The sequence below is a fragment of the Pipistrellus hanaki genome (assembly GCF_964339955.1).
Source record: "Pipistrellus hanaki genome assembly, contig: scaffold_46, whole genome shotgun sequence".
Taxonomy (NCBI): Eukaryota; Metazoa; Chordata; class Mammalia; order Chiroptera; family Vespertilionidae; genus Pipistrellus; species Pipistrellus hanaki.
Genome location: NW_028182287.1, coordinates 310,976 through 320,000, shown reverse-complemented (window position 1 = coordinate 320,000; position 9,025 = coordinate 310,976).

Genomic DNA, 9,025 nt, shown 5'->3' with positions numbered 1-9,025 from the left:
AACGCCGGGGGACGGGAAAGGCCTCCGCGCCTCCAACCGGAACCCCCTCCGCGCACGCGCCCGGACGGGCAAACGTGGCAACACACGCCCGCACGTAAGCGCAAGAGCCGTGCAGCGCAGCGCTTCCCCGCGAGGGACGCCGCCCCCGCCCGGCGGGACCCTCCCCCGGCTCGGAGGGGGGAGGCGCGGGCCACCGTAGGCAAAGGCGCAGGCAACAGCTGCGTGTCGCCGTCGTCGCTCGGCCCCTCAAAAGCCGGAGCAGAGGGGCCCGAGTGCCCAAGCACAGGGGGGGGCCACTACCGAACGCGCTTCCAGAGGAGGGGCGGCGGCTGGGGGTCCGGTACCCCAAGGCACCCTCTCGGAACGCTCCAGAAGGGCTTCCTCACCCAGGGCGCGTCGTCCCCACCCCAACACAAGCAAACCCCCATCGAGCCCGCGAAGCCACACTTGCGTGCGACACCGGGGGCCAGAGGGGAAAGGGGCCACAGGGGAAGCTACGACCCGGACCGACTCAGCACACAGCGTGCTGCACACGCAACGAGCTCCAGCGATAGGGGCCGCCGAGAGAGAGGGGAGAGGGAGCGAGCCCGCGCTGCCTGGGGCTCGCCCTCTTGACTCACCGGGGCCTCACATTCAGTTATAGCTAAAAGAGAGCCCCGCGATGCTGCGTCGGAAAGACCGGCAACGACGCGACAGGAAAAAAAACTAGCGACGTAGGAAATAACAGGCGGCAGCGAAAAAATACCTCTCACGGGTCAGCCAGCGGCCGGCCATCGCTGACTCGGCCCCGTCGCGATCGTCCGCGCGGCACAGAGTTTCGAAACCCGGGCCCCTCACGCGAGGGGGACGGGCGTGCCTCACCTTGTCCGGGTCAGACTACCCCCTCCGGAGCCCCTCCTACACCGCACCACAGACAGCGGCGGCCCGCTGGGGGACCTGCGGGGAACGGGAAACGACACCGCCTGCTCGGCCTCGGGCACCTGAAGGACATCCTGGAACGCTCCAGGGGCACCAACCGAGGGCCAAGGCGGGAGAGCGCGCGCACGCCCGACGGCAGAGGCGCGGGCGGCGCGACGGCGGCCGGCCCCTCCCCGCCGCCGGGAAGGCCAGCGCGGAGTGTCCGCTGCCTCACAAAGACCAACGGGGGCGTGACCACCGCCGAGGTCGGGCCGGGTTCCGCACCCCTTCCCCTTCCACACACCGCCATCGGGCAGGAGGGTAAGAGCGAGGGGCCCGCGGGCAGAGCGAGAAGAGCGGTCCCATTCGCCAAGGAATGTCCGGCCCTCGTCAGGCGCCGCTGAGGCCCGGCCCGGGAGAGCGCGACGTCACCACATCGATCAGGCGCGGGCACCGAGCACGGAGAAGGGAAAATGAGGCGCAGACAGCCGCTCGGAACCGGCCTGGCCGCTTTTAGCCTCGCCATGCAAGCCCTTCTTTTCCTCTTTCCTCTTTCTCAGGCACCCAGGGACATCGTGTCCACACTAATCTCGTGGCACAAAATGCCAACTTCAGGCAGAGCATGGATGCGCCCGGAGGCAGGGGCATCTGTCTACATATCACGCCGGCCTCACGGAAGGGAATCACGGCCACCGGAGACCCCACGGGACCCCATCGCCACCAAAGAAGGGCGAGGGGGGGGGGCAAGAGAAAGAAACGGGGCTAGGAGAATCCAAGATGGCTGCTCCGGTAGGCAACTAGCCGCAGCTGCACACAACAATTTTAATAAAATACAACTAAAATATAAAATGGACATTACCCAGAACTACAGGAAAGTCGACTGACTGGAAATCCTACAACAAGAAGCAAGGAGAAAACCAGAAGGAAGCACGGAGGAGCTGTAAAAGCCTAAGGTACGGAGACACGCGGCGCACGCGAAGAGGACGGAGCCGGAGAGGAGGGAGGCCGAGTGCCTGGCGGGCGTTCCCTAGCGGAAAGGAGATAAACACTATGACTGTGCTGGGCCCCCAACTGCTCTGAACCCCAGTTCTGGGCCAGACCCCGGGGACTCAGGCTCAGCCATAGGGAGCTGGGCTGCAAGTCGGAACCCCGGGGTAGCGGAGAAAGGAGGTCCCGGAGGCGCGCACACTGCCCCCAGAGAAGGGACGGTTGGCTGTGCCGCGGGATTGCCCTGACGGGAAGGAGACTGGGGCTCCAGACTGCTCTGAACGCCACCTCCAACTCCACTTCCAACTGAACTGAACCCCAATACCAGGCTCATTGGGGGAGAGCATAGACTGTTTGGCAGCAGGCGGAAATCGAGGGCACCTTTCTCTCAGAGGCGCTGGCAGCGAGCACTGAAGGACCTGCATAGGGCGGGGCTGACGGAAGCCAAAGCTGCAGGCTCCACCCTGAAACCCCGTCCCATCTGTAACTGCGAAATGCGACTACAAAATAGATCACAAACGAAAGAAATGGAGGACAAAAAGCGTCTGGATATAGAGTTCAAATCTACGCTTATAAGGTTTTTCAAGAATTTCCTAGAAAAGATGGATAAGGCCTATGAGGATATGAAAAGAGATCAACTAGAATTAATAAGGAGTCAACAAGAAATGATAAGGGATCAACAAGAAATAAAGAATACATTGTCTGAAATAAAAAATATTCTACAGAGTCCTAAAAACAGAAGGGAAGATCGCAAGAATCAAGTCAAAGATTTGGAACATAAAGAGCCAGAAGACACTCCTCCGCAGAAGCTAGAAGGCAAGAGAATCCAGAAAATTGAAGATAATGTAAGAAACCTCTGGGACAACTTCAAGCGAACCAACATCAGAATTATGGGGGTTCCAGAAGATGAGAGAGAGCAAGATATCGAAAACATACTGAAAGAAATAGTGACAGAAAACTTCCCCCACCTGGTGAAAGAATTTGACTTACAAGTCCAGGAAGCGCACAGAACTCCAAACAAAAGGAATCCAAAGAGGACCACACCGAGACACATCATTATTAAAATTCCAAGAGCAAAAGATAAAGAGAGAATATTAAAAGAAGCAAGAGCAAAGAAGGTAGTAACTTATAAAGGAGCACCTATACGATTGTCAGCTGACTTCTCAACAGAAACCATGCAGGCCAGAAGGGAATGGCAAGAAATATTCAAGGTGATGAATAGCAAGAACCTACAGCCAAAAATAAGCTACCCAGCAAAGCTATCATTCAGAATCGAAGGCCAGATAAAGAGCTTCACTAATAAAAAAAAGCTAAAGGAGTTCATCACCACCAAACCAGAATTATATGAATTGCTGAAGGGGGTTCTTTCAGAAGAGAAAGTAAACAAAGATAAAAATTATGAACAACAAATACGTAATTATCAACAAGTGAATCTAAAAACCAAGGAAATTAAAAAAAATCTGATGAACAATATTAACTGTTGAATATAATAGAATCAGAGGTATGGAAGGGGAGTGAACTGACGATTCTTGGGGAAAAGGGGAGAGGGGGGCGTGGGAAGAGACTGAACATAAACTGTGCACCTATGGACGAGGACAATGGGGAGAGGGGAAAGGGCAGAGGGTGGGATGGGAACCTGGTGGAGGAGAGCAATGGTGGGGGGGGGGGAAGGAACATTTGTAATAATATGAAAAATAAAAACTTATTTAAAAAAAAAAAAAAGAAAAAAGAAACGGGGCTATCTGGTCGACCCCCGAAGCCAGTAGTCAAGAGTGTGCTTCGGATCAGGCGGAAGCAAGAGGTTGTCTTCCCCCCTGGAGACACGCCCAAGGGGCCGAGACTCAGGGACCTTCTGGAACTGGCAGGAAGGACCCCTGGGCGGGGCGGGGGCTGGAGAAACCTGACTGCAGTGGAGTGGCAAGAGGAGGACTTGAGGTGTTTTGGGGGGAGCAGTCGTTGTATTTTCCCTTGAAGGCAGAAGTCCTGGGCCGTTAGAGGACGAAGAAGTTACTTCATAGAAAGCCGTGTGCAGTTTCCCTTCTGGGAACGGCCTCGGCTGCAGAAGCTGACGCGGCTGCGCGGCTCCTGGTGCGCTGGTGACCTGTCCAGCTGGCCGCCCTCCTCCTTCTGCGGGACTCGCAGTGCTGGGCGAAGAAACCTGGTAAATGTATTGATTTTTAATAGCAGTCGGTGCCCTGAGAAAGCCGCAGCCTTTCTGTGTCTGCCCGAAGACAAGCATGTGGGGGCGGGGAACTCTGGTGGTGCCTCCGTAGGTTGTGGGTTTCAGCAAGTAGACATCAAGATTCTCTTCGAGTGACTTCTGCTAGAGGTAGAAAGTTCTCAATTCACTCCAAGTGCAAAGGACTTCAGTCATTTCTCTGGTGGAGCCACAGAGTAAAGCAGCTGCCAATACTCGGCACTTCCTGCCGGAGTCACTTACAGAACGTTGCAGGGATAACAGTCACTGTTCCAGAGAGAGCTGGAAATATGCTTTGAACATCTCTCTCTGTGTCTGTGTATATATACACAAAATTACCTTCGAGTGACGTTCTGAGTAAACTGAAGGTCTGTGACATATATTTGATTTCAGATAGGAAGGGGGAGTGAGAGAAAGGTAGAAACATCCATGATGAAAGAAAAGCATGGATTGGCTACCTCCTGCATGCCCCCTACTGGGGCTCGAGTCTGCAAATCCAGCCTGTGTCCTTGACTGGAATCAAACCTGGTCTCTTAGGTCTACAAGCTGAACCTCTATCCAATGAAACAAATTGGCTAGGGCTGAAAACATCTTTTATAGAAAGTGCCTTGAGGTAGTACAAGCAGGGCCAGCGCCATCAGAGCGTGGGAGCAGGGCTGCTGGCAGACAGAAGACAGGGGCCATGATGGAGGGGCTGGGTAGGGGTTTGGAGGATGGGCCAAGACCCATCCCTGTGCCTACCACAGCCTCATGATCCACAGTTCCTTTCAAGGTGCACAAATTCATGCACTGGGCCCTTAGCATATATATATAAAAGGCTAAGTTGACTCATGCATGTGCGATATGTATACAGCTCTCACTGGCACCAATCGCACACGTGTTTCCATCTATCATTGTCAATCATGAATTTGGTTCATATGTCTATTATAGAGAGAGAGCTAATAGCAATACTAAAATATTTTTTCTACTTAATTTACTTTCAATGTGCATGAATTTGTACACAAGGCCATTAGTGAGTAATAAGCATGGAAATTTTTGACCTAAGGGGAAAAGAAAAGACTTCTCTAAAATTCTTAACCAACTATTCAATGATTATAAAGGGAAGCCTAGGTCAGAGGTTGGAAAGCTATTTCTGTAACAACCAGAGACTCAATGGCTTATGGTTTCTGCAGAAACTCCAAGCCTCTCATTATTGGAGATCAGTCATTGACTCTATGTAAATAAGTACATGCTCTATTAGAATAGATCTTTTCTTGTGAAAAATAAAGTTTGATTTTCATGTAATAGACCTATATTAGTCAATAAGGCTTCCCTTGAATCTCAGAGAATTAGTCATAGGACCCAGCCTGCTGGGACCTTAAACTCATGGGGACATCTCTGTTTCACTAGATGGAGCAACAATGTAGTGGGCTTCCTATACCCACATCTAGGAACACATGACTCTTCAGCCAACACTGTACATCAGGGCCAGTCAGAATCACTAGATTCTGCTTGGATTTGCTGTATTTTAGGCTCATCAGATCCACCCTGAGTTCAATGACCGATTAGACAAGGCCCAGTGCCCCTGCCACTAGGGGATCCAATGTCTCCCGTCACATTTAGACTTTCCCATTGAGAGGGTGCAGTTCCCAAGGTCTGGTTTTCATTGAAGAGTCTTCATGCAGCTCTTCATATGTGCTATTTTCAGTCATCACTACAATTCCCCATGCATTGGTGAAAGGTATACCATGTGGGCACTCCCAGAGTGCAATAGGGCTCACATCACCAATCAACTCCAACATTAACACCTCCCTAAACTTTTGAACTGCTTCTTCGTAAATTAAAATGAGGGAGAATGGGCACTTACATGTCACAGAGAGTAGCACACCACCTCAGAGGTTAAACTCTCCCCTCACCTTTAGTGTCCTACTGGGATTTGAGTTTAGTCGAGGCAGTTATTGTCACAGAAGAGCTCACTGTCTTTGCTAACCTTGTTTGTTTCCTCTTGCACATTTTACTGTTCCCTGATAAATCCTGAGTTATTCTACTTTCCTCCTATGTGGGTTATAACAACCATGATCCATTCCAATTTCTCTCACATCTGGTTTGAAACCTGTGACAAAATTGATCTCTTCATGCTGTATCAGGTGTCTTGGATACAAATCATGTACACTGTTTTGGAGCACTCAGAAATATTTCAGAATGTCTGTGTTAACACCACAAACGTGGAAAGAGAACTCAAAATCCCCATTGTGCAATGGGCCTCTAGTATCCTATATAATAAAAGGCTAATATGTAAATAGAATGGCAGAACAAGCAAACAATTGGTTGCTATGTCCACTGTTCCAGAGCACTCAGAAATATTTCAGAATGTCTGTGTTATCACCACAGACATGGAAAATAACAGCCCCCACTCCTCCATTTAGTGATGCTATAGCCCAATATTTACTAAGTGTCTTGAGCAAAATCTGGATTAGAACTTGTTTTTTTTTTTAACACTGAATAAATGATTTATCTTTTTATAGGCACAATTCCTGACTAACTCTCTGATGACTAAGACCCTACAGCACACCTACTACAATGCAGTCTGAACAGAAGCTCACCCTGATATTAGTGAGGAAAAGGAAAGTGCAGAGAAACTTACTCATATTATTCCAAAAGAAAATAACATTGCTCACCAATATCATACACATCTATCAGTAGATCAGGCAGTGACTGCTTCAATGTCACAGGCTACAGGGAGCTTTCTATGAATAACAGTTCTAGATAGACAAAGGGATTCCTTGTTTGACAGGAGGGCACAAGGCATCACCTCATATAACTGCTTTGATCAGCCCAGGTTTGATCAGGTATGGCCCACACTAATAGATGTAGTGTTCCCATGCAGGTCCCTTAATGATTCTGTGAGTGACATCACACCCAGGTCATAAAGGACAGCTCAGGTTGCATGGTAACCTGGTGGACCGTGTTTAAGATTTGTTCTTGTTACTCAGGAAATCCTGTGGGACAAATCTCCATCCATCCCCAGGGTGATGGCAGCCCCTCACCCTGAATGTTTGTCCCTCTGATGCCCTGATGGACAGCCAGAGGCTGGTGTCGTTGCCACCCACAGGTCCATGGGAGCCAGGAAACCCATGCAGCTTGGCCCCTCGTTACCTCTTTCCCAGCTCTGACCAATCCAGGGAACCTTGATCAGATTTGTGAGCTTTCTACGATGAACTTTTTCCATTTTTTTCACTCTGGCTTGAGATTATTGACACAAACATATACTCATACCCTGAAGCTATTTGTACTGAATCTGAGTCTTGGCTATAAGTCATGTAGACAATCCATGTGTTTTGGACAACTCAGAAATTGGTCAGATGGTCTATGTCATCACCACAGACAATCACACCGGAAGTCAGGAGAGCCATTGGATTGGCACAGCCATTTTCACTGCACCTAATGGTGATGTCGCCCTGTATTTAGAAACTGCATTGTTGTGTGGACTCTGGAGTTAGAAAGTAGTTCTGTAACTCTTAGTGATTTACTTTTCTTCTTTTCATAGACACTGTTCCTCATTAACTGTCCGATGGCTAACACCCTGCAGTGCTTGCTGCTGACAAGTCTGAACACAGGCTTCATGTTATCCTTACTGAACCAAAGGTAAGTAAATAATGATATCCTCATGTTAGACAGGGAAAAGGTATCTTCTTTATTAAACAAAAGTGTCTTTGAAAAATTGTTACAGAAAACAGAAGAAAAATAAAGCCATATCAGAGAGATGGAGTTACATTTCTTACTCGCAGGTCCAGAGGAAAATGTATCTCAAATTCTGGGCCCCAACATGCAAGAATTTTCCCTATTTATATGATTTTACCTTCTTTGTCTCACAAATATGGAGTGTTTCAGGCCCCCTTTTGCAAGTTTTTAAAGAGCCCGGATGTACTGGGGCTTTGACACCTCAACCAGAGGCCTGGCCTGGCACCAGCACTGATAACCTTGTCTGGGGAAGATTTAATTTACAGGAGCCAAATAGCAGGGTTAAAATTTCAAACAGCAGCCGAAACCGGTTTGGTTCAGTGGTGGAGCGTCTGTCTGCGGACTGAAGGGTCCCAGGTTCGATTCCGGTCAAGGGTATGTACCTGGGTTGCAGGCACATCCCCAGTAGGGGGTGTGCAGGAGGCAGCTGGTCGGTGCTTCTCTCTCATCGACGCTTCTATCTCTCTATCTCTCTCCCTTCCTCTCTGTAGAAAGTCAATAAAATATATTTTAAAAAAAATTTCAAACAGCAGTTTTCATACAAGATGGATGCTTCAAAATCAGTTATGTATTCTTGGGATATAGCCTTGTGTTAAGGAAAAAAAAAACATTGAAACCTGTAAAGAATTTTTTAATGAGTTTATTTGAGCCAAAACTGTCGACAATTGCCGTGAAGCAAAACCTCAATGGGTTGAGATAATGCTCCAAAGAATAGCGGGTTACATTTCTCTATTTATACACCGAAATCAAAGGAGGGACATAGGTGAGTTACATGAAATTCATTGGTGATGGAGTAAGGAGGCGGGAGAAAGCAAAGAGATGGAAAACTCCTGGGATTGGATAAAAAGTAAAATGATGGATGTATACTCAGGTGAGTGCAGGAACAATTAACATGATAAAGAAGGAATTTGAGGCATCTGTCCTGGAGCCCACCACATTTGGTTGTTCCCCAGGGGCTCCAGAAAAAGGGAAGTTACAAGTTACCCAGACATCTCACAGATATGTTATCTTAGAGGCAAAAAGGCAAATGGGCTCAGTAGAAAGATCAAAGTTGATCTTTGTCTGGGAAAATATCTGGGACGTGACTACCTACTATAACCTGTTAGATATTTAATTTTCAAACCATCTTTTGTGGTTATCTTAGGTCTCTGGGTTTGCAAGACTGCCTTGCAGGCCTTCACTGAGCTTGTCAGGTCAGCATGTGGCTTTTTTCTTTCACACGTG